Source organism: Suncus etruscus, chromosome 7 (genome assembly GCF_024139225.1).
Source record: "Suncus etruscus isolate mSunEtr1 chromosome 7, mSunEtr1.pri.cur, whole genome shotgun sequence".
In the NCBI taxonomy this organism is placed as follows: Eukaryota; Metazoa; Chordata; class Mammalia; order Eulipotyphla; family Soricidae; genus Suncus; species Suncus etruscus.
Genome location: NC_064854.1, coordinates 107,325,342 through 107,352,291, shown reverse-complemented (window position 1 = coordinate 107,352,291; position 26,950 = coordinate 107,325,342). Strand labels below are relative to the sequence as shown.

Here is a 26,950-nt window from a genome sequence, read left to right as displayed (position 1 = left end):
TTTCAAGTCAAGGAAATTGGGGCACTAGATCAAGATATCTCTCTCTCCCTCCTCTCCTCTTAAAGATCTCCCTCTCCCTCCTTTTCTCCCTCATTCCCCTCTCTCCCTCACTCCCCTCTCTCCCTCACTCCCCTCTCACCGCCCCCCCCCCCACACCATTCCTTTGCAGTGATGACTGGAGGTCTCATACTTGGTTTTGGTGTTTGCTGGGAGTTCCATGTTTAGTTGTAGAGAACTGGTGTTATGCTTTTGTGCTGTCCAAGAAAATAGGGCAGGGTCAGTACATTCATGGGGGGAGGGCAGTGCCAGGGATGGAGTTCTCCCCTTCAGCTTTGCAAGGCAGACCTTCAAACATAGAGCCATCTCCAGTCAATTCAGTGAATCCATCTTCATTCTGCTTCCTCTCTGCTCCACTGGACACAATTCTTCCAAGTAATGGGTAGCTCTACTGAACCCTTTGTGAGCACTGACACTCCATTCTGCCTAATAAGGCACACCAGACTTAAACATGCCAATAGGATGCATGCCACTTCAGCTCCTTCCTGAGCAAGTGTTGAACCATGAAAGATGAAGAATGGTTGGCCTGACTGGGGCCAACACTCCTACTTTCACTTGAAGAACGCTGCTCAAGAAAAGGAGGAAAACATCAAGCCCAAAATGGCAGCAAGAAAGGATGTGGTTTTTTTCTTCCATAAAAACATACAGGACACTTAACGTGGCCAGATTTCCTCACGCATGGTGAAGTTAATAATTTACAAACCAACTGACACTCATCAAGGATCAGAAAATTTAAAGGTAGACTGTGCAAACACTCCTGTTCTTGCTCTTACTTAACAGCTGGTCTATTTAACTGATAGCTTCTGGTGCCATTTCGGACAGGTAGCACTTCAAAACACTACCTTTTGAGTAGGACACACCTTTAGCTAGGAAGGTCAGCCTCAGGGCCTGGCCAGATCAAACCACAGCTATCCTCTTCCAGTCATAAGGGTCCATTCTTGGAGAGCGAAATACTGAGTGAAATGAGCCTCATCTGCTGATCAGATATCACTCATACTTAAGCTCTATCATATCTACCTGGCCCCTCCACATGGGCAATCCCTAGAAACATCACAGACTAGTTGGAAGAGCATCATGGGGGAATGGGGTGGGAGGGGGAAAGGCTCCCATCTCAGACCAGGCTAGATGCTCAGGTAACTCTAGTCACTCCCACCAAAAGACACTTTTCTTAAAACCTTACACTTGCTGGCTTGCTCTCCTTTCTTTTTACTTTTCTTTCTTGCTGCCAGGGTATCCTGGCCTTTCTTATTTTTTCTGGAAAAATTACAGCCTGAGTTAGAACTTCAAAATCCTGAGTGTGCTGGAAGATAAAGAAATCGAATCATGTCACCTTCTCAGTCACCATTTGAGTCTCCCAAACAGACTGCAAGACAGCACAACTTAAGTTGGTGAGTGATGGTGTTCCTTCGGTCCAAAAAGACTAAACCTTGGGGGAATAAGTTGTCTACAATGCAACCAGTAAGGTTTTACACACCTGATCAACAGCCTGGACTTATGAACACACAAATGCGGCAAGGCCAAACAAATGTCTATACAAGCCTTGTTAAAAAGGTTACACATTAACCACCACACACCTAAAAGAAGAGCCTATCACACACCCTACACCCCCAATCTCTACACCTTTCACAGCTGCCTTTAAAAGGGCTTTCTGGAATTGCTAACATGGAGTTTGAAATAAATAGAGATGGGTCCAATTTTTTAATTGGCACCTGGCTTCATTGGATGCAGCTGGTCCTTCAAAGGCATCTAGTTAAAACCCAGGGAGAAAATAACAACAAGCCCGCAGGGCAGGCTTGTAAGAGGATCAACCTGAGGTCATGTCTATAGGTACGGGAGACAGGAGGCCAATATCCCAGGGATATAGGGAGATAGTGCCCAGGAAAACAACGCACAGCAGAAAAACTTACCATCAGTTGTTCAGATTTTCTGTGAGAACAATGGAACACAAAAATGCTTACTGTGCACCTGCAGCAAGCTAAACTGTGGGCAGCAGGACCACACAGCACAGATGGTCTCTACCCTGCAGAAGTGTCCAACCATTGAGGAAAGACACACACTGAGCAAGTACCCAGAGATGTGTTTCAGAACAAGACCCAGGACACCTTACTAACTGTCCTGGGAAAGCCCTCTGAGGAAACGTTTAACCTGAGAGCAAAAAATAACAAATCACACAGAAGTGACACAAGCACAGACAGAGGCAAAGACTCAAAAGGCATCAACTGCCTAACCATGTCGCATCCAAGTTCAGAAAACAAAGATTCAGTGACTGCTAAGGAAATCAGGAGGCAGGACCAGGAGCTCAGAACACCAGAACTTGTAGCTGTGAGCATGGCAACCCACAACCTAGGGAGGAAGGTCTCACACTTGACTCCAAAGCAATGTTCCCTCACAGAGTTAACAGAAATGCAGGTTCCTGGCACCTTACATTTAAACTTAAATTTAAACAATGTCCGTAACAGTGGAGACATAAGTACCTACTGGTGGACCCAAACTGGCTACTACCAAACTACCCTGTGTTTATCATATAAACCTATGATAAATCTATAGACACAGTAAGAGAGTAACAATTTAAAAAATTAGAACAATGATTTTTTTAAAGAAACAAACAGAGTAATAGGGAGTGGAGGGGAGGGTCTAAAGTACCCTGTAGCTATATTTTTCCATTGTATTTGACATAACTGAACCACGGAAAGCAAAGTTATGGATGAGGGGGTCACTTATTTAAACATCAGCTCACTGGCCAGTCTATTTAGATCTCATCACCAAGGTGAGGTCGTGTTTTTCTATAGTTGAAGTTCCTATTGCTGGGTTTCCTTTCCAGCTCTCCCACTCCAATCCACTCTGCTCATCAAAACGAGAGTAACCAATAGAAAACTTAAAAGCCAGAAGCTTTTGGTTCTCTCCACCCAGAGACTCATCATTAATGCCCCCCTTAGGCACCAGCTCTCTCACCCTAACCCAGTAATGCATAAAGGCACACTCCCTCAAGTTTCTTGCTATAAAGGAAACTGTTGTAAGGACTTGTTGCTTCCTTTCCATTAAAAGCCACCAGGGCCATAGTTTTCAATTAGCTGTGTTAGCCGGCCCTCTCAAGCTGCCCAAGTTCAATATGTCTTCCCTCCCAACAGCTTCCGGTCTGCACCAAACACTTCACACCTTCCTATTGTAAACCTGTCCAGAGTAATTACCCCACCTGCATCTGCCTAGCCTCACAACTACATTTCTTTAATTTATAGCTGAAAAGCTCAGTCCGAAAAGGCAGGCTTGCCCTGGAGCAGAGGAAATGCAGAGAAAATGCTCAGACCTAGCAATAACTGCAGACACACAGTAAATTTCCTCAGGGTTACAGGAGGACAAATTCTCCCATTCTTGTAGCAGCTAACACAATGTGATAATGAACTTCAGTCAGCAAACCCCCAATTCCATCCCAACATCTGAATTCTGGATCCACTGCAATAATAACCATTGTTCTGTTCTGTCATAACTCCTCCTTCACTTGGGATTACATACAAAGAAGTGAATAAAACAAGTATATTGTCCACTATCTACTTGAAGACCTTGAAAATCCTAAATTTGTTTTTTAAAAAAAATGTTTATCTAAAGACTTAAACCAGAATCCTTCTCTAAGGAATAACACAAAGCACTGAAAACTACAACCTGTTTCTCAGTGTTGGAATCGGAGGAAAGTACAGGAGTTAAGTTTGATCCCTGGCTGGTGCCCCTGCACAGCACTAGGTATGACCTTGAAGTCCCCTAGGCAATACCTAGTAAGGTCTTCAACCTCCCAACTCCCACAAGGGCAGAGGGGGAAGCCAGGGTTTCTCTGAACCACAGAGCCCAAGTAGCACCACTTTTCTTAAACCCTAACACTGAACCACCAACCTGGTTAGCTGAGAATTACCAAGAGAGATCCCCAGGTTTCCTGAACACTGGGGATTCCTCCTGCCTCAAGAACTGGCTGTTACAAAAGTGACCTACACTGCAAACAGAAACCAAGCACAGTATCCTCCTCCCTGCACTAAGTATGACCCCAGCAGCTATCTAGTTGCTATTTGCCTGACACTACAAAAACTTGAATGTACTTTGTATTTTATTGTTGTTTTTGGTTTTGGAGCCACACCCAGCAACACTCAGGGGTTACTCCTGGCTCTGTTTAAAAATCACTCCTGGCAGGCTAGGTGGACCATATGAGATGCCAGGGATCAAACCAGGGTTGGCCACATGTAAGGCAAACACCTTACCTGCTGTGCTATAGCTATAGTTTTTGTAGGCCCCTACAAAAACTTGTATAATCTCCAGAACACCGCAACCAAAGAATGAGACCCCCACTATGTGGGCAAGCATAAGAATCAAGAGATGGTGGTCTGTGCAAATTTGTGCTATCTCAACAACAAAATGGTCTGATTTTAATTAATGCAACACAATACAATAACAAATAACCAAACAAAAATACCGAAACAGGCCAAAGAGAGTATTATAGGCGCTTGCCTTGGATGCAGAAGATCCCAAGCACTACATATGATCCTAAGCAATGCTTAGGAGTGACAGCTAAGCAGAGCCAGGAGTAAACCCTGAGAGAGAAAAGAAAAATATCTACCATGAAGGTAGACAGGAGAGAGGCAAGGGGGAGAAGGGAAGGGAAATAGGAACCTTGGTGGCAGGAAATGTACATGGTGAAGGGATGGGTGTTGGATACTGTATGACTGAAACTCATTCATAAACAACTTTGTAACTGTGTACTTCATGGTAATTCAATTAAGAATTTATGTTATTAGGGGCCGGAGAGATAGCATGGAGGTAAGGCATTTGCCTTGCATGCAGAAGGACAGCGGTTCGAATCCCAGAGGACAAAATAAAGAATTTATGTTATTAGGGGCCAGAATGATAGCACAGCAGTAGGGTGTTTGCCTTAGACGCTAAAGGATGGTGGTTCGAATCCCGGCATCCCATATGGTCCCAAGCCTGCCAGGAGGATTTTTGAGCGTAGAGCCAGGAGGAACCCGAGAGCTGCTGGGTGTGACTGCCCCCCCCCAAAAAAAAACCATATTTATACAAAAATGTGTGCTCAAATGCTTATAGCATTAGTCTTATTTTTTTTGCTTTATTTTGGGACCTAACTTGGTACTCAGGGTATTATGTGATACCATGAATCAAAGCCAGGCCTCTCACAAGCAAAGAATATACTCCATGGGCCCGGAAAGATAGCACAGCGGCGTTTGCCTTACAAGCAGCCGATCCAGGACCTAAGGTGGTTGGTTCGAATCCCGGTGTCCCATATGGTCCCCCGAGCCTGCCAGGAGCTATTTCTGAGCAGACAGCCAGTAGTAACTCCTGAGCACCACCGGGTGTGGCCCGAAAACCACAAAAAAAAAAAAAAAAAAAAAAAGAATATACTCCAGCTCTTTGAACTATCTCCTAGACCTAGCATTATTGATAATTGTCAAAAGTGGAAGCAATCCAAATTGATCAATAGATGAATGGATAAAATAAAATCCACAGACTGAAGTATTACTCAGCCACAAAAGAATTAATGATGCATGTTGCAACAGAAGAACCATAAAAATATCACTGCAAGTCAAAGCAGAATGACCATGTATTCTATGATTCTACTTATTTAAATTTTATTATAATGTAGGCAACATGGCTACAACAGTGTTAAGCAGGATTCCATTTATAAGAAATACACAAATAGGCAAATCCATATAGAGAAACTAGAAAAGTGAGGAAGGGCTGCTACCAGGTACAATTTCATTTGGAGGTGATGAAAATGTTCTGGAGTCAGTAATGACCTTAACAACTTTGTGAAGACATGAAAAATGCTGAATCATATCTTTAAAAAGATGATACTTATGGTATTTCGATGATATGTCAATAAAACTTTTTTAGTGCTTCTTTTGCAAGCTCTCAAAATTCCAGACTGAAAATGCTGCTGGGCTACTTCTGTAGCACAAAAATGCAGAAATAACTTTTTCCTCTAAGTGCTGGTAGATTAAAAAAAGAAGTTGTGAGACTTCAAAAATGGCTACATTTTAGAAACTTAGAAACTCCCTTTCACCCAATCAACTTTCCCTGCTGCATGCTGAACTTTTTACTGTACTCACTACACCCCAGCTCTGCCATTCAAAGTGGAAAACCTCAATTAGTGTTTATCCTCCTGCAGAAAATAAGTCTAGTCGGGATTTCGAATGGAAAAATGCTTTTCTTCTTTTGAGTAATTACTTAATAAGGCTGTGAAAAGCAGAGTTCCCAATGGCCAGCCATTCAAACGTTTTAACAAACGAGAAGGCAGGAAGACTATCACCACACAGGGGAAAAAATAAATTAGTCAGATTAAGATTAAGATCTAAAGAGTAAGATATAACCCTTTTCTGTGGTTGAGCCAGGCACAGAATAACACGCTATTTCTAGAAAAGTTTATTCAGAGGAAAAACTGGGAAGGAGGGGGATAGACCAGATGTTCCTGTTTTAGATTAAACATTGTTTTGCTTTCTTTGGTTTGGGGGCCACAAACCAAATCTGGAGAGTTCTATAAACCTAGGGTGATTCCTGCTTCTTCATTCAGGAATCACGCCTAGTGGGTTCAGGGGACCATATGAGTTGCCAGGAATCAAACTCAGGTTGGCCTTGTACAAGGCAAGTGCCCTACCTGCTGCACTATCTCTTTGGCCACTAAGATTTATTGAGGTGACTGAAAAAAGGTATAAATGATCAGTGTGTCCTATCCCCAAACCCCCAATCCCACAGGCATGTTGGTCCTGCACACTACCTGTCTACACCAGAAAAGATCTAGTTAACTGGGAACCTGAAAATCTAATGTAATCAGGATGCTAACCAATATCAAAGAGACTCCAGTTGCTCGCTCTGTGCAATAAACTTCTTTCACCAACATCATTCACACTAGCTCAGTGCAAAGTTCACTGATACTGGTGGCTTTCTCACTTTGTTGCTTTTCTGGGAAGTGCCCCTTGGCCTGGCTGTTCATTAATATATAATCAGAACATTAAATGCATTGTTTCACCTTGGAAGGCATATGTGGTCCACATCATGAAGTCAAAGTTGCCCCATGGGTGAAAGAAACCACCTTGCAACAGGCAAAAATTCAAAGATATCCATATGGGAGGGTATGTTCACTTCCCCACACAAACACATGCACAGAGAGATCTTCCCAGGCTGCTTTTGATATTCCAAGGTGACAAAGGGATAGGAATCAAATATTTAACTCACCACTGACAATTGCCTGGCATTTCTTTCCCTTTAATTCTTTTCAGTGCCAAAGAACTCATTCACCTTAAGAATCTCTCAGGATTTCACGGCAAGAATACAAGTGAACCAGGGCGTTTGTGGGAGCATCAGAGTTGTCTGAGAATGTTGGTGGTGTGCTACTTTTACTTTTCAAATCAGATGCGCGCACACGCCAGCATACACACACGCGCACACACACAATGACAACTCACTTTTGAGACCATGTTTACTTTGCTGAAAGCCACATTCTAAACACCGGCTCATTTGTAGAAGAGAAGCAGCTTACAGTCCAACCTTGTTTATGCTCCAAGTAGGTTTGACAGAAAAACCACATCAATTTGTTTTAAAATAATTTCCATTTGCTGGAAGCTGTTCCTGAAGGGTTCTCCGCCACGCTAATCTGCTCTGATTCCAACCAGCTGTAGGTCCTGGGCACGCTGGCCACAGGCAGACCAGTAGGGCACAGGCAGTCTGGCTCTGAGGGGCTCTCCTAGGATCTGCAACATCACTGCAATATGTCCCCTCTCCCAACTTCCCTCCACCCTATTCTCCCATAAACAGCCTTAGTTTATGAACACAAGATGTATGCCACACCCACAGAGAGCATGGTTTTTTATGCAATTATACCTAAGGAAAAATAAGCTTCTCGTGCTCTCTCAAATACATTACTTCTAGTATTTATAAGGACATACATTTGTGTTGAAGCCCAAAAGTTCACAATCGAGAATACTAAGATAATTTATTTGGCTAACTGAGCAACAAAAATAAATACTAAATAAATAAAAAAGAAATTTAAAAAGAAAATATCTTATGAGTAACATATGCAAAGATCTTTGACCTTACCATGCTAAGAAAACACAGATTAAAACAATCCAATGTATTTTACAACACGTATTAATTTACACATGATTGTAAGGGTGGTAACTTAATATTTGTGTGAGTTTGGGGAAAATGTGAAAAACTTCACACATAAATAGGTAGTCTTGGGGCCAAGCAATAGCATAGTGTTAGGATCTCTGACTTGCAGTGGCTGACCCAGGACGGACCTGGGTTTGATCCCCGATGTGCCATATGGTCCCTTGAGTCAGGAGCAATTTCTGAGCACATAGCCAGGAATAACCCCTGAGCATCATCGAGTGTGGCCCAAAAACAAAACAACAACAACAAAAAATAGGTAGTCTCTTAAAGTAGCAGTAAAGAATGTATATAGTCAGAGCAATTCAAGTTCAGTGACTCATTCTAAAGAAATGAGATGTGCAAATATACATGTATATGAATGTTTACCATGGTTTAGAGAAAAATGTACATGTCTATAGGTTTAGATTATGGCAAATCACACTTTTTAATGTTTGAAAGTGAAAGAACAGACTTATAATACTGAGTCCTTAAGGGACTCAAGAGACAGTACAGGGGTTAAGGTGCTTGCCTTGCATGTAGTCAACTGCCATTCAATTCTTGGTACCACATGGTTTCTTACCTAAGTACAGCTAGAAATGTCCCCTTAACATAGAGATGAAAGTAATCTATATATATTGCTCGGTCTGGATCAAGGCTCCCCAAAATTTAAGACAAGTGAGCAGAAAATCTAAGATTTGAAATCTAGATAATTCAAAATAGGTATTAGGCAGGCATGTTTTGCATGTGAAAGGCCTGGGGGGGGTTGTTTTGTTTTGGTTTTTGTTTTTTTGGGCCACACCCATTTGATGCTCAGGGGTTACTCCCGGCTGGCTACACTTCAGAAATTGCCCCTGTCTTGGGGGGACCATATGGGACACCGGGGGATCGAACCGTGGTCCTTTCCTTGGCTAGCGCTTGCAAGGCCGCCACCTCGCCGGCCCCGAGAGGTCTGGGTTTGATCCAAAGCACAACATGGTCTCCTGAGCACCAGGCACGACCTGAAGCAAATCCATCAAGCAGAGCAAGCTACATAGCTGATAATAAAGCCGGGCATCATCCAAATATAAAAAATATATATAAATATGTAGGTATTCAACCACAGACTTAACTACAAATTTATATATCAAAGTGTGAGTGTATAAATAGCTGTTAATCTTCCTTTGTAGTTCACTCTTGAGGCAATAAAATGACTACCAAGTGTCACTAGAAAATAAAAAGTAATTAAAACAATATTAACTAGGTTAAACACCGATAACAGAAAACGCGTACACATAAAGCCTCTCTGGGTTACCTCAGCTAACTTGGAAATACAACAATCCACTACCATAATAACATTGAAGTTCACAGTGTCATGCTAGAAGAACCCATCAGAAAATCCAAAGTTGCTCCTGACTGCAGGCAGCATCTCCAGGGGAATGTACATACCTTAGGTCCATGCTCAAAGGAGCCTTAGAAATCTATCTCCTCTTCCTCTATGACTCTAAGTTGCTCACTGGGACTGAGCCACTGTGGTCATGGTCACCTGCCCTAATATTCTTTTCACTCTGGTCAAGGAGATCGAGCTTTCCCCTGCCAACGAAGAGGGGGACAAAATGACCTTGGCCTGATCCTGAACCTCCTTTCTAAGTAAAGGTCTTAACAAAGTAAGGAAGAGTCCAAGAAACCAGCTGCCTGGCCAGGGCTCAGCATAAACCAGGCTAAATAACCACAAGGGGAAGGGTGTCTAGACAGCTCCGTCTATGTAAAAAGAAACTCTCCCCTGCGGGGTCAACCCCATACACAGATTTTTCAACCATTTCAACAGTTAGGTAATGTATTATGAACTCCACATCCACCTAGAGGAGGAGAACTTACAATGAAAAGCCATTTAGTGGCAATAAATGAACAAGAAATTTAAAAACCACATTCCCAAAGCAAAGAACATCAATGAGAATTTTTTTTTCCGTTTGGGGGCCACACCCAGAGGAGCTCAGAGCTTACTCCTAATTCTGTACTCAGGGACCACTCCTGGCAGGGCTCAGACTGACCATAAGCAGTGCCAGGGATCAAACCCAAGTCACCAGCACACAAAGCAAGTGCTTTGTAGTTTGTGCGATCTCTCCAGCACACATAAATGCAGTCATGAAATGACATATCAATATCCTAGCTTTCAACTTCACTTCTATTTTCTTATTATTTCTTTTTCTATGTTTCTTGATACTAATATTTGATGGAGAATAGAGGAAACTATCAAACAGATGTGGTGTTCTTAAGAAACACAGATAGGGGCCAGAGTGATAGCACAGCGGGTAGAGAGCACTGACCTTGCACATGGCCAACCTGGGTTCAATCCCCAGCATTCCATATGGTCCCCCAAGTCCACAAAGAGTGATTCCTAATCACAGAGCCAGAATTAACCCCTGACTGACAGTGGGTGTGGCGAAGGAAGGGAGGGAGGAAGGGAGGGAGGGAGGGAGGGAGGGAGGGAGGGAGGGAGGGAGGGAGGGAGGGAGGTCCATGCCTGTGCAGATAAAGTAGAAAATGTATCCCAGTGAGAATAGAATGGTTAATCAAAACAAAACCGGTCACTGCTTTTGGGAGCTTATAAACTAATGGGGTATGGGTAAAGTCAAACAGTAACCAAATCATCAGCAGAACTTCTATACAACGTACTACGTACACTACAACGAAGATTTCAGGCAGAAATGATTTTCAAGCAGGAAAGGTGAGCAACTTCCCAGGGAAAGGCAAAGGAAGAGGAATTAACAGGAATAGGAGGTGGCAGAAAACAAGAAGAAAATTTCACCAGACGGGGGTAAAGGACCTAAGGCACATGTGATACATGCAGTGTTATATGGATCTGAATAAAACTCCACATGGGCATAGCACAAGGAGTCTGGTGGGTAGAAAAAAAGCAATGTGGCTGAAGAGGTTTGTGGAGCCAGAGCGTTACACAGTGGAAGTTATGGGTCCCAATCTGTGATCTGCACAAACCCCTGCAACAAGAGGGGTGTAAAACAGTATTAAAAAAAAAAAAGAAATTTCTCTATAGAAATATTTCTTCTCCAAAGAAATAGTATAGAGAAAAGTTGAACCTAAAAAAAAATAAAGTTGAAACTAGAACTTAAGACATCTCTGATAAAGTTCATTTTTCCTTCCATCTCTCAACCTTTTTGAAAAAAAGGTGAGGGTGAGGGTGGGGGAGGTGAGATATTGGTGGCCACTTCAGTCTCCCAGGACCACATGGATCTCACAGGGCCACATAACCCAAGGCATGCCAAGGATTTCAGGCAGAGTATAAACTTCATCATGAGGCTAAACTGTTTATAGTTCTTGAGTTAAAAATACACCAGTCAGGTCAGCGTTAACACCAGGGCCTTATCACCAAGGCTGTTTGTAAGCTAGTTACATACACAAGGCCAGTCCAAGTCTCGTCCATGTTTTAAATGTGCCTCAATCTGCAAATTATCTAATGCTGCATCAGTGAGATTATAATAAAGCCACCGAATATACAAGCATTTGAGAAAAACACTTTCCAAACCCAAGAATACTTTACTGTTTATAAATAGTTTACTTTTTTGATCCCAGAGCATATAATATTCGCAGTTGCTCCAGAAACCAAAGAAACATGGAACAGGAACACAAACCACAACCTAACAGAAACAATAAACAACAGATGGTGAAACATATGTGCATGCTACCCCTTCACCAAAGGGGCACAGCAAAAAGAGATGATGACACACAAGCCTACCAATGACGAACCATGTTCTCTATAGAAGCACTGATTTTGTTTAGTTTTGGTTTCGGGAATACTCAGTGCTCCAGGGCTACTCCTGGCTCTATGATCAAAGATCACTCCTGATGGGTTCAGAGCGCCTTTTTAGGTGCTTCAGCTCACCAAAAAGCTGAAGGAACAGCCACTGGCTTCAAGAGAGTAACAAGCTTAGAAGAGAGGCAAGCCTAGCAAAAGAAGGCAACTGGCACTAATCAGGCACAGTATTCTTTTCCAAAACAAGTTATCTCCAGGCTCTAGGTTTCCTTTAAAATACAGAATACTGGGCCCGGAGAGATAGCACAGCAGCGTTTGCCTTGCAAGCAGCTGATCCAGGACCAAAGGTGGTTGGTTGGAATCCCGGTGTCCCATATGGTCCCCCGTGCCAGCCAGGAGCTATTTCTGAGCAGACAGCTAGGAGTGACCCCTGAGCACTGCCGGGTGTGGCCCAAACCCCCCCCCCCAAAAAATAAAATAAAATACAGAATACTATATTTTCTTTTTTTTTTTTTTTTTTTTTGGTTTTTGGGCCACACCCGGCAGGTGCTCAGGGGTTACTCCTGGCTGTCTGCTCAGAAATAGCTCCTGGCAGGCACGGGGGACCATATGGGACACCGGGATTCGAACCAACCACCTTTGGTCCTGGATCGGCTGCTTGCAAGGCAAACGCCGCTGAGCTATCTCTCCGGGCCCAAAAAGAATACTATATTTTCAATAGTTAAGATAATAACTGAATTAAGAAAAGAAATATTGAATTAAGTTACTGATATATCTTGCCACAAAAATATATAAATTGCTATTACTGCAGCAGTTATCATGACAACTAATCTTCCTCAAATTTCTGCTCTTACGCCAAGTTCTAAAAACCATGGTTTCACTTTTGTCCTCATAACAAGCTGAGCACACCTCATTACATTACATCTTCTCACAGCAGTCACAAAAACACTGCACTGTTCTGGGCTGACAACTTGGACTTAAAGAATTCAAGACAAATAAATAAATAAATTCAGACTCTTGGGCCACAGTTGCTTTAACTAATGATTCTGATCCATTGATGTTTATGAAAAAATTAAATACCATTCAAAACAATAGGAAAGTCTTTATACGTAAGTGTGGCAATGACAATGCTTTCCGTATACAGACATGTCTATTTTCACTACCACGATCTTGGGTGCAGTCACTGCCAATTTCACCTCAATGCTCACTATAAAAAAAAAATCTGAGTATAATTTTCCAACAACACTGTAACTTTAAGCTTTTGCATTTCTTCTACATTTAAAAAGAATGCCATTTCCCAATATATAACTCCCAGATGTAGAATTCACAGATGATTCATCTTGAAGAACAAGTGTTCTGAGACATCAGCTCCAAATAGAGGAAAAAGTTGGAATTCCCTTTTCCCTCAAAATAAGAACTCGCCTAGATCTGCTTTGCTCAACAAAGTTTGCTTTCAATTATATCTCCAAATTCTTTTTAACAATAACTGCCTGGCGTCTGGCACCAACACATCTGATTCTTTGAAGTGGTTCGCAAGCAGAAAGTAGAACATAAGGGGGAGAGGAAGGGAGGACCATCGCAATTTTTGTTGAAAGTCACATAGTTTCTCCAAAAGTTCTTTCTGGCATAAATCTAACAAACTGAAGCTTCTCAAAACAGGTCCACACTGAATGGAGCACAGAAACTAAAGAGCCTCAAAATGTGTCCCTGTACCCAAAAGCAAACTAATCCAGATACGAAAACAGATCCTTAGCCAACTTTGGCTCCTGTACCTAAATGCTTAAAACAAACAACAACAATTTTTATTAGGTCTCTGCACAGGTCCATTCAGAGGCTTTGAGGATATCCATTTTGAGGCTATAACTCAGGAGAGTCAACAAAGAGGAGGGATTTTTGGTGGAAAGAAGGGGATCCTAGAACCAAAATTACCGCACAATAAACACCCAATTATCAGGGATGTCTTGGTACCTGAACTTGAACAATCCCTACTGCTTTCAGGTTTATATAAAAGGAAAAAAGAGAGGAATGTTAAAAAAAAAAATGTTAACCACACAAAATATCCTCTGGGAGAGGGCTAGATAAGAAAATTCACCAAAAATGAGGTCAAGTAAAGAACAGGGAACGTCTGACATCAACAAAAGTGGCTCATTGGCAGGGAGAGGGCTAGATAAGAAAATTCACCAAAATGAGGTCAAGTAAAGAACAGGGAACGTCTGACATCAACAAAAGTGGCTCATTGGCAGGGTTAGAAGATTATTTGGCTTACTTTGAGGTCAGACAGCATAAGGAAAAGGTTTGGCTTTTAGACCTGATGAGGGGGGGAGAGGGAGGGAGGGAGGGAGGGAGGGAGGGAGGGAGGGAGGGAGGGAGGGAGGGAGGGAGGGAAGGGAGGGAGGGAGGGAGGGAGGGAGGGAGGGAGGGAGGGAGGGAGGGAGGGAGAAAGAGAAGGAAGGAAGGAAGGAAGGAAGGAAGGAAGGAAGGAAGGAAGGAAGGAAGGAAGGAAGGAAGGAAGGAAGGAAGGAAGGAAGGAAGGAAGGAAGGAGAGAGAGAGAGAGAGAGAGAGAGAGAGAGAGAAAGAAAGAAAGAAAGAAAGAAAGAAAGAAAGAAAGAAAGAAAGAAAGAAAGAAAGAAAGAAAGAAAGAAAGAAAGAAAGAAAGAAAGAAAGAAAGAAAGAAAGAAAGAAAGAAAGAAAGAAAGAAAGAAAGAAAGAAAGAAAAGTGTTTTGTGCTATTTCCTTTAGTCCTAAAGTAGTCCTTAATTCCTGTTAAACTTCCTGTCAAGAAGTTCCAAACCACTAATTGTGCCTCCAACTTCAATGCATTTTAGCCGTATCCTCAAACAAGTTTCCAAATCCTAAGATTTTGTTCTAATAAAATTAAGGGGGAAAAAATCCAGTTTTTAACTTATGAAAATTTACATGACAAAAAATGAGTGGAAGGGAGAGAAATTTCCACTGAAGGTACTAACAAATTCCATGTGACAAAAAGGTAGATATTCACACCACAAAAAATAAAAGCTTTGAGATTTTAAAGGATAGTTTTAGAAGTTCACATACAATAAATACCTAATTTTCAAGAATAATGTTTGACCATGAAAAAATAATGAACTAAGGATGGTAGTAGATTTGGAATAAATGTGATCCAAAGACAGTCATTAAAACAAAAAAATAGCCAGTGATAGCACAAAGGTTAAGAGCTTGTCAGCATCACATATAGCCACTCAAGCATCACTAGGGATGAGCCACAGAACCAGAAACAGCCCTTAAACACACTCAAGTGTAGCCCCAAAATAAAAACAAAAAAAAAATCAAGTCATTTGGTTATACAGATTAGTCTATTGAGAGTTTTCCACATTAAATTGTACATAAAGGTCTCCCTACAAAAAGGACTGAGAACTAACTACCCAGATAGTTGCTATATTTCCCAACTTATAATCAATAATGAGCGGACTAAGAAAGAACAGACAAGGCTAGATATGTAGCTGCCTTTATTTGATGATTACTACCAGAATGTCGCATAGGCCCTACATAGACAGTTTGTCAGTATCACCTACTTCATTCATCTCAACTTGGTATTCAAGAAATGCAGCCCACAGAGACCCTAAGAAAGACAGCAAAACTCTGAACAACTATGCCTTTAATTAATTTGTCACTTTTTAACCTATTCTTTAATCAAAGATCTAAGGTAGAACAATTGAGCTAGCAGTTCATTACAAGCACCCAAGGACCCAGTCTGCTCAGACCCTGCAGGTCAAGGTACTATTCGGACCACCTGAGCAGCAGCCTCTAGATGTACAGTTGGGGATGCAAGGCATGAGCCCTAACTTCTGTACTATCTCCCTAATTTAGTAATTTAAATCCTTCACTGGTCAAGATGCCCTCTTTAAGAATCTTAATGAAAATCTGGGAAGAGGGGCCGTAGCAATAACACAGCAGTAAGTTTGCCTAGCACTTGGCCAACACAGTACGGACCCCAGTTCGAATCCCAGCAACCCATTTGGTCTCCAGAGCCTGCCAGGAACAAATTCTGAGTGCAGAGCCAGGAGTTACCCCTGAGCATCACCAGTTGTGAACCAAAAACCAAAATTAAAAAAAAAAAAAAAATCTGGAAAGATAGTACAGGAAGTAAGGCACTTGCTTGCACACTGCCAACTGGGTTCAGTCCTGAGCCCAGTTCCTCTATGGTCCTCTAAACCTGCCAAGAGTGATCGAACTCAAAGCCAGAAATAAGACCTGAGCATTGCTAGATATGCCCCTTCACATCAAATAAATAAGTAATAAAATAAAAGCCTTGGGGCCGGAGAGATAGCATGAAGGTAAGGCGTTTGCCTTTCATGCAGAAGGTCGGTGGTTCGAATCCCGGCATACCATACCATATGGTCCCCTGAGCCTGCCAGGAGCAACCCCAGAGTGCTGCAAGGTGTGACCCAAAAACAAACAAACAAACAAATAAATAATAAATAAAATAAAAGCCTTGATAAAAACTTAGGATCTTTATGAACCAGAAATATTGTACTGAGCTCCAAGATTTCTCTATAATAAAGTTTCTTAGACCCACGTCCCCCCAAAATATTTGAGGTCAACCAGTCTTTATTTTAGGACAGTCTGGAATTCAATATAATTCAATCTTTTCTATATACTGCTTCGAGTGAAGTTATGAAAGAACCATTTTGGTCCTTATTTTTCTTTTGGGCAAAGCACTGCCCGAGATGAAGCCAAACCACCTTTTGCCAAAAGTTGCGGACACCACATTTCAGAAAACATTCAAAGCATTTGGAATAAGGTCGACCTTTACATACAAAACAATTCAATCTGCTTTTCTGGATCCTTCTTGAAGACAGAAGAAAATCCTTTCCTTTTAAGTAGCAGTTCTTTTGGTTTTTTGTTTTGGGGCCACACCCGGCAGTACTCAGAAGTTTACTCCTGGCTCTGTGCTCAGAAATCATTCCTTGCAGGCTCTGGGGACCATATGGGATGTCAGGAATCGAACCCAGGTCTGTACTGGGTCAACCGCATACAAGGAAAATGCCCTAGCACTGTGCTATTGCTCCAGCCCCTTGAGTAGCAAATGCTGCCATAAAAGCTTAAAATTAATATGCTCATGAGTTTAACCCAGTGGTTCTCAAATAGTGGGGCGCGCCCCCCAGGGGGTCGCGTTTGACCTTGGCAAACACTGTCATAACAAGCTAAGCCTCGTGTTTATGTCTCTGTATGTTTCTGGAGCTGAGAGTTGCTGTGTCCTACTTCAAACCCCGCTTCGAAAAGCTATGCATTGCAAAATGTGCTCACTGTAACACTTAATTCAGACATCACCTCTGATTAAAAAATCAGCTCAAATTATTTTATATATTTTTTTGCAGGTTAAAGTTTTTTTAAATAAAGATACTATTTACAGTCGTGCGGGGGGTGGGGGGGGCGTGAAAAATGTTTTCTTCTTCCTAGGGGGTCATGATAGAAAATAATTGAGAAGCAATGGTTTAACCTGAATATGTGAGCACTGAGCATACTCCAAAATCAACATGATATTTGAATTTCAAAATCAATATAGAAATGATTCCACAAACTATAATAAAGTAAAGAAAAGCTACCTGACATTAGAACTCTAAGTACTTTATTTTGAGGGGTGAGGAGGGGGAGACCACACCCCACAGTAATCAGAGTTTACTCCTGACTCTGCATTCTGGAATCATTCCTGGTAGTCTCAGGGAACCATATGGGATGCCTCAGATCGAACCAACCCAGGTCAGTAGCATGTAAGGCAAGTGTCCTACCCACTGTACAATTGCTCGGGCCCCTGAGTAGGTACTTTAACAAGGATTCCTGATTAAGTTACAGGTCAGGACAAAAATCTATTCTTACAAAAAACACCTATCCCTTTTACAGAGAGAGCCTAGTATAGTCTTTCAGAAAGCCAAACCAGGGGCTGGAGCAATAGTACAGTGGGTAGGGTGGTAATCTTACACACCACCAACCCGATTCAAATCCCGGCATCCCATATGGTTCCTGAAGACTGCCAGGAGTCACCCCTGAGCAAAACCAAGTGTGGACCCCACCCAAAATAGAAAGTCAAACCATTCTGCAGCTACTGATAGAAATATATTTTCAGATCTGAAAGTGGGGCTTAAATCAGGCACAGGGGTTCTAAGAATCTACTTTATTGCTTTTTAAGAATATTCTTAGAGGGTGCCCCTAACTGGACTTAAAGGAGCCGAATTCAAGTATCCACAGCTGGAGGTTTTAGGCCTTGCAAGTAAACAACAGTTATCTCAATTCAGACTCCTCACTATAGCCAGTGGCTAATTACTCATCTATTTACCAAGAATATCTGATATATCAGCTTTAAATAGTTTTACATTTGTAACTGCTTGTTCACTAAAATATTCTAAAGTAGCATAGTAGAATATTCTAAATAAGAGCTACACAGGAGAAATTAATCAGAAATGGATGTTCTGGGCGTCGGAGAGATAGCTTGGAGGTAAGGTGTTTGCCTTGCATGCAGAAGGACGGTGGTTCGAATCCCGGCATCCCATATAGTCCCCATAGCCTGCCAGGAACGATTTCTGAGCATAAAACCAGGAGTAACCTGGGTGCAGCCGGGTGTAACCTCCCCCCCAAAAAAAAGAAATGGATGTTCTAGCAAAGCCTCTAGGACAAAAGAACTTTGTAAGCACCACCTAGAGAGAGGGGAAAAAAATCTATCTTCACAGAACATATAAATGAAGAGTACACACAACTGCTATGCTGCTAACTGAGTATAATTCCATTTGAGAAAACACTTAAAATGTCAATTTTTTTCAAAAGTTATGCAAATTTACATGTCTTTGTATCTTAACAGACCTGTTTGGGTTATTTTTCCAATTACAGGTGATATATGATTGCATTTGCTTCTAAAAAACAGAGAAAGAATTTCATATGATAAATCAATAACTGTTGGTTAGAGGATGGGATGGTACAGATTCCCCTACATTATTTTGCCACTTGTCAGAAATTCGTTATTTGCATAATGAAAAGTTTTAAAATTCACCATTTAGGAGACACTTTAGAAGTGACTTACTTTAAAATACTTGACTGCATATCAAAAGCTCCCTAAATTCACTTTCTAAAGAAAAAAAAATTCACACCTTTTCTGTCTTCTCACACACACAAAAATATTTTTAAGAAAAGAAGGAACAGCAGCTACAAGCAGCAACCTACATCCCAATCAGTGAGAGCTGTCACAGCCAAACCAAAGAGCCCAGCAGGTCAATTTCTTTTTATCCAGCCCAAACTGCTAATGCTTGAGATACAACTGCTTTCAAACAAAGAGCCCCACAACTCTAAAGATTGGGAACTAAAGTGAGATTAGCTATCCTACTGCTCAAAAGCATTCAATCCTCATTGTATCTAACAGGCTATCATCAAGTAGGTAATCCAACTAGAAAGTATCAGTGCAATGTATGCTCTGAGGAAGATAAACAGCAAATTATTTGAACAGCGAATTATAAATTGGTAGAAGAAGCAAAGAACAGGAAGTAGAGGTGGGAGGAAGCACTTGCAAATAAATGGTGAAAGTTGGGAGTTTTATGTTTTTCATGTTTGGGGTTATTTTTTATTATTTTGAACTTATCTCTACCTTGTTTCTCATAATTCTGTAAATTCAGCTTGGGTAGAGATCCCTGCCGATTTCATCCATGCTCCTCCCAATAACAAGAATAATGTGTGACCTTCTGGGAAAAACAAAACACCTACAGATCATGAAAGATTAGAAACCATAAAATTTTTAAAATAATTGATGTAAAGTACTTTAAAAAAGACAGGCCATGCTTTCTTTAAACTCTCCTAACGCCACCTTTTGCCAAAACAAACTGAATAAGCAGTGAGTGGAACCTGCATCCTGGTTCATAAGGAAACCAAGACGTATTTAAAGACTTGCAGAGATGAACGGATTGGTTGTTCACACAATGGGCTTTACAGGTTATGCTAGATTAAATAGTAATAAAGACGCAAACAATCACAGTCGTTCATGTGGGCAAGGCTGTGAATCATGGCCATTCACGGGGGGGGGGGGGGTGGGGGGGGGGGAATATGTACAGGTGCAGAAGCAACAGCAACTGGCTTTCAGATAGCAGCCTTGCCAGATTCCTCAAATGACCCTGTGCTCATCACCCGTGTCCCTTGCAAAGTTACCAGTCACCATGAGATTCCAAACAAACCAAAACAAACGAAAAATGCCAACACTCCACAAGCTCTCTCTGTACAATCCAACAATCACCTTCCCTCACACCTCTCCTCCCTCAAATATTTCCAAAGAAAAGTGGGTACAGTGCAGTATTCAGCGTGCCCCAAAGTCTGTAACCTAACCTCTGTTTGGAAGTGCACACCTGCATTTTTCCAAGCTATTGACCAAGAAACACTACTTATATCTTGGTAGGGCTTAATTTCAATGAAACCCTGGAAAATAATAGGATAAAATTATTTGCTTAAGGTCCCTTCCTTCTCTGCCTCCTTCTCACACCCTACCTCCACCTCCCAAACGGGTAATGCAAAATAGACATAAGTATTTGTACAACTGGAAAACATTTATAAACCACCTCAATAATTTTTGCTAATTGTATAATTTGTTACAACTGTTCAGTTTCCCTGCCCAATTCCTCTGAGATTCCAACGGCACATGAAGTTGCATTTGGTTCATTTTATATAGGCACCAAAACTTTATGGGAGAAAGCTGTTTGCTTTGTAAGCCCTGCCACTTATGAGTCTTCACATCAGAGAATAAACTTTCCACAGGAAGTCTCAGTCCCCAGGAAATCTGATTGGGAGAGATTGTGAGTGAGAGAGGATACAAATTTGAGCCAGGAGGCAGGAACCCTCAAACTGCTTTCTACCCACAAAGTGGGAATCATCAAGATGAGGCAAAAAAGTTGAAGAATGAGGGCAGGTGCCACCTAACATTCCTCATATCCTCAAATGATATCGCATATAACCCTCTTCTCAGAAGTGAGGAAGGAGGGTTACCTCCTACTACATACTAATCTGTACCTATAAGGTAGCAGAGTCAGAAAATGGACTGTAGAAATAGTTTTCAGTTTCTTCGTGGTTATTCCTAGAGAAAGGGAATAGGCTGGATTTGATCCCTAAGGCCAAACAATGATGCTCACAAATTTAAGACTAAATCAAGAACACTATCAATAATTCAGACTCAGGAAATAGGTGGGTAGCAAAACCCTATTTAAAAGACAGAGAGAGAGGGCCCGGAGAGATAGCACAGCAGCATTTGCCTTGCAAGCAGCCGATCCAGGACCTAAGGTGGTTGGTTCGAATCCCGGTGTCCCATATGGTCCCCCGTGCCTGCCAGGAGCTATTTCTGAGCAGACAGCCAGGAGTAACCTCTGAGCAATGCCGGGTATGGCCCAAAAACCAAAAAAAAAAAAAAAAAAAGAGAGAGAGACAGAGAGAGAAGTTGAATCAGATATTGAAGAGAACGAAAGCTCAGGAAAGACTACTTTCTGAAAAAATGGAATGATGCTTGCCTTGAACATGGCCAACCCAGGTTTGATCCCCAGCATCCCATAGGGTTCCTTAAGGAAGCTCCATCATAAGTGATCCCTAAGTACAAAGCATGGAGTTCATCTTTAGCATCACTGAGTTTGGCCCAAAAGTCAAAAGAAAAAAATGTAATGACTTCAATAAGCAGGCTGATGGTGATAAATGTTTCAGAAGTCTCTGTATATAAAGTAATTAAATGAAAAACTCATATAAGTGATATTATATAAAATATACTACAGAAATATATAAAGTACAAATATAAAGACTTTAGATAATAAAAATTCACCAGTATATCTCTTAAAAAATCAAAAGGATATAAACTGGCAACTTACAATTAGACCACAAACAAACCACAATTTTAGTTTCTCTTTACAATCTTCATTTTGCTAAAGACAACAAAGATCACGCATCAAATATTTCAGTAGAAAATTCCCCAGCCCCTCTCAAGTCAATTAATTTGGTTAATTAGTTAATTGGTTAATTCAGGTGACTACTGTATTTTTTGTTTTTGTTTTTGTTTTTGTTTTTGTTTTGTTTTGGGGCCACACCCGGCATTGCTCAGAGGTTACTCCTGGCTGTCTGCTCAGAAATAGCTCCTGGCAGGCATGGGGGACCATATGGGACACCGGGATTCAAACCAACCACCTTTGGTCCTGGATCAGCTGCTTGCAAGGCAAACGCCACTGTGCTATCTCTCCAGGCCCGTGACTACTGTATTCTAAACTTGCAATTACATTGGGGGGGGGGGGAATAAATGCATTTTCAAGAGAATAAACTATTATAAAAATTTTAATCTCTGATCTTCTTTGCATGGAAAAACAGATCTGAGTTTTTTTCAGAGTCCTACAACTTAACAAATGCAGAAAACTACCACATACTGACACGCAACAGGTACAGAAGCCATGAGATAGAAATGGATCTCAAAGACTATGCCATGTTTAACTCAGAAAAAGTGACAACAGTCCCTGAATTTCCCACAGGCCATGAAACATTGAGATTTTTAGATATCTGGCCCCTCTGCCTGGGAATTTTTCTCCCACCCACTACTCCCTCCAGTCTCAAGACAATGCCTACAGCCTTTGAAACTGCATCTATTGTAAACAGCTCTGAATATTAACACACCCCAGAATCCTGTGTGCTTTTAAAAAACCCCACCCCTCCAACACACCCGCTGGCTTCAAATTAACAGTCACAGAGGAGGGGGAAGGTCTCCAATGAGTAAATGTCCCCAAGCTCAATCATAAGGGTTGCAAGTTAAGCTTGCTCATGAAACTTCCAAGTCTTTCAAGCTTTGAAATAAGTCTGAGAATCCCTTTGAGATTTTAACAAATGAAAAAAAGAAAATGTCCTTTGCAACCAACATCCTTTATTACTGATAGCAACTTTCAATTCAATGAATTCCTTTTCTAAATTTCCCTTGACTTTCACTTTTAAAATAATCACAGGCCACATTAAACAGCCTCCTTCCGGCCTTCCCAGCTAACAAACCTTCAGGGCTTTAGCAGGTGCACAGAAGTGGGCCAGGTGCATTGTTAAGACACAAAACCCCAATGCTCTCTCACATTCCAGTTCACCCAGAGAGGGGACTCTGAAAAGACTCTGCACCAAGGCGACACCTCTGCAAAATGGGAGAAGCCCTTTCATTGTGAGTGTGGTGTCTGAGAGGAAGAAAGGTCAGCCAGAGGCCATCACAAAGATTTCAGGGACCGCTGAATGGGGAACCCAGGCAAAGAAATTAACGGTGGAGAGAGGGAATGGGAGCATGGGGACATATACTCAGCCCCAGCTCTCATCTCACACTACACTAAATTGTCTTTGATCTTCCAGGAGATGCTCCTAAGAAACAACATCAACATTATTTTCAAAAGGTTGAAAGATGATGAAATCTACAATTCCAAACAGAATTATGGAATGAGATAAGAACACTTCTTTCTAGGCAGTCCCTTTCAACATTCATTTATATTGGGCCAAGAAGTGGGGTGGGAGGTTGGGGCTCAACATTTTACTAATTTTACAATATTCAAAAGTCAGAATTTACAGTCATAATTTTGTATCAGCGCTTTAGTGTCCCTTCCACTTCAAGAAATTCATTTTATTTGCCAGAAACTTCTCTTACCCCAAACAGGCATCAGAGAACTAGTTATAGACAAGTGCTGCATCACAGTGTAGGGGTAGAGGTGGGGAGGACAGACTGCAGGATCTGGCTCCTGACACTTGTTGCAAAAGAAAGGACTCACTCTGAGCTCAAACTCAGGCTCCCCTAAAACAAAGATAGCACCTGCACCTTCACATCCTTTGCCTCTTTCCCATAAACCCAAAGTTGTTGCAGGTCCGCTGACTTCTTGTAAGTGATAAAGAAGCACAAACAAGACAAGTAAGACCTCAGGACAATGCAGGCAATATCTACTTCTCTCAAAAACATACACAAGAATGTCATCCTAGAATCTACAACTTGGTCATCTGCACTTTAAATCTAATTTACATAAACAGGATGAGAAGTATTTTCCAAACCCTTAATTCACTACACCCTGCACACCTGGGTCTGAAACTGCAGCTGTAAAAGCTGAAAGACAAAGGCTCTTTCTGCTTCACAGAAAGGGCCACAGCAATGGCATGCCAGGCAATGGCAACTAGGGCCATGTTTATTTCTAATGTAGTAAGAAATAAGGCAATAAACTTGCCAAAACCCTGGTGGTTCTATTTTAGCCACCCAGTACCAAACTGCAAACACATAAAGTAGACTGAAATCAAAATGTGTGTCTTGTCTGAATGACACATTTGATGTCCTGTAGCTAATGTCCTTAATTCTGAATGGCATGCCATCTTCCCTCAGAGAACAAGAATAAGGATTTATACTTCCTCCTGAGCCTGCCTGCCTTCCTACCACAATCCCACGAAGGTCATCATTTCACTCCTAGAATGTTTACGCTAGCAACATGCTGTGCTCCATTTCAAGCCACCAAAAAGAGTCAAAGGTAAACTGTATTTAATACTTCTTAAATGGCTTCCATGCTCTCTAAAACAATTTCAAGGAAAGCAAGCATCTGAGTTCTAAGAAATTCAACTTCATCCTAAGTTTCTGGGAAGTTGGGACAAGGCTTGGCAGTTCACGGTGCTATTTATGAATTGCTAGTCGGACTATGCCAATCGCACCTACGTAATGGGATGGCAGATTCAATTATGGCTTGACTACTACAACTCTTAAGTTATTGTGCTGAATAAGCCTCAGTCTGCAGGAATGAACCTAGTCTTTCCTCAATCAGCTCCATTACATATCCTCTATTCAGATTTCATTTACAGTCACTATTAAAGTTTTACTTTCTTTGTGTTAGGCCTAGGAGCAAAATTAGATGACTGGTTGCAAAAGTACAGAGGAAAAAATAGGGGAAAAAAATTTCTTTATAGTCACAGGTCCCCTTCTATCTCAAGCCCTCAGCTGAAATTGTTTGAACTAGTTGCAGTAAATATGGTTCATGAGGTTATAAACTAGCCCAAAGCATTTTCTAGTCAGTGAATCAGAGGGTATAAGCTTGGTTAAACTACAAAGTATTCCATTATATTATGCTCTATACTATATCCCATACTGGGACTTTCTCTCGTAAATCTTGCTAAATTAGAGCCATATACATATTTTGATAAAAAATGAGGCAAAATATGAAATCTGAAGAAAACATTTGTTTCATTTTAAATAAGTCAAAAAAAACATTTCACAAATATTTACCAAAGGACACCATTTTTCCACTAACCATTGTACTGCTACAATATTAGTCAGAAATCTCACTTTTCTGATGGTATCAGCACCATAATCATTATAATCAAGTCCAGTGAAACTCAAAATACTCAGCCCATTTTGGCGTGGCTCTCAATGTAAAAGACTACAATTTTAAAGGCTTTCCTGTCTTGTCAAATACTACTCCTCTCCTAGGCAACAGAACAACCCCTACCCAAAATAACTAGTAGTCTTGTCCCAAAGACTGCAAGGCAAAGTGGATCTTGTGATCAAAGAAAAGTGCACTCACTGTCCCCTCTGGAAATCACTTCTTCTGAGTTAAGCGCCTTCCCTACAATGTTACCGATTTCAGAAGTCACTCTTACAACAGGTAAATACGTCAACTTATTCTAATTGTTCAGATGATGTTATCGCTTTTAAAGAAAAAAAAAACAGTCTTCAGGAGTATAAAAAAACAATAAAATAAAATAGTACTGAAAGTAATGTTGGCCACTACCTCCCAGTATTTAAGAGCCAATGCTTGTGATAAAATTCACACCAAGACCATCAGCTTTAACTAAGTTAGTCCATCCTAGAAAAGAAGACTGAAGAAAAATATGGATACATGGCCAAATGACTCAGCTCTGGAACTCCATGGCACCTGATAATTAAGCAATGTGCCGAGTAGTCCCCGTTAAAGACCTGTGCCCTATCTTCAAAGGTACAGGTTCTTCACATTAGAAAGCAATTAGTTTCTGGGCAGCCAGACACCCAGCCCAGACCACATTTTCTTCGATCAAGCCACACACAGGTGCTGATTCAAACCTGTGTCACCAGTTTTGTTTCTCTTGTTCAAGAAGCGAATGTCAGGCCTGAGGTAACTATCAAACCTGTTCTAAGAAAGAAGTATTCAAGTTGGGCCTTTTCTGGAAGGCATTAACAGCTCGAAAGAGATGCTACTTATGGACAGCCGCACAGTATTTTGTCTCATGAACCAAATTTTTCGCAAGGAAAAGCATATATACTATTTATATGCTCCCATGTTTACAGCTTCTTTTTCTTCCTTCACTCAACCTACTTTTTCTATCCACTCCTGCAAAGAAGCGTTGACAGCACAAAAAAAAAATAATTTCCTTTGGAGGAAATAAATTGCTTAAATCACCCCTAGTCCCTGGCACCCTCTCCCAAAGTAAGAGCAGCACTACTCCAAAAACTAAAATGCGGCTCTTCCTAAGAAAGTCTAAAGGGTGAGCCCCACGGCACTGAAAAGGCAAGCCCCAAAGGACACCCATAAGGATCCGAGAGTAAGGGTATCGAATATGATCCACTCAAAGAGCAACCAGGAGGAAAAGGACACACGCCCAGAAGTCACAGACTTGTGCACAAGATCCTGCCAAGGAAGAAGGGCTTGCATTCTGCCCCAGCCGAAGCCAAGTCACCCTTAGTCCTGGGGACCTAAGAAAGCAACTACAGGCACTACACGCCCGTTCAGTACTAATAAATCATCTAATTGCAAGACTAGAAAACCCAGCTTAAGAAAGTCACCTTCATTCATCGCTTGCTGGAAGGAAGGACAAGATGCAATGACAACTCAAAAAAAGAAAAAAAGAAAAGAAAAGAAAGCACATGGGGCCGGAGAGATACAGCACAAGAGGTAGGGCGTTTGCACGACAGATAGGGGGTTCGAATCCTGGCATCGCATAGGGTTCCCCCCCCAAAATCCCGAGCCTGCCAGGAGCGATTTCTGAGCGCAGAGCCAGAAGGAGTAAGCCCT

The 26,950-nt window shown here is 41.5% G+C and overlaps 1 protein-coding gene across 1 annotated transcript in view; it reads right to left on the bottom strand.

Annotated features, from left to right (window-relative positions):
* The window catches only part of LRIG1 (leucine rich repeats and immunoglobulin like domains 1), a 120,660-nt gene that overhangs the window by 93,067 nt on the left and 643 nt on the right, over positions 1-26,950 (bottom strand). The window lies entirely within an intron of this gene.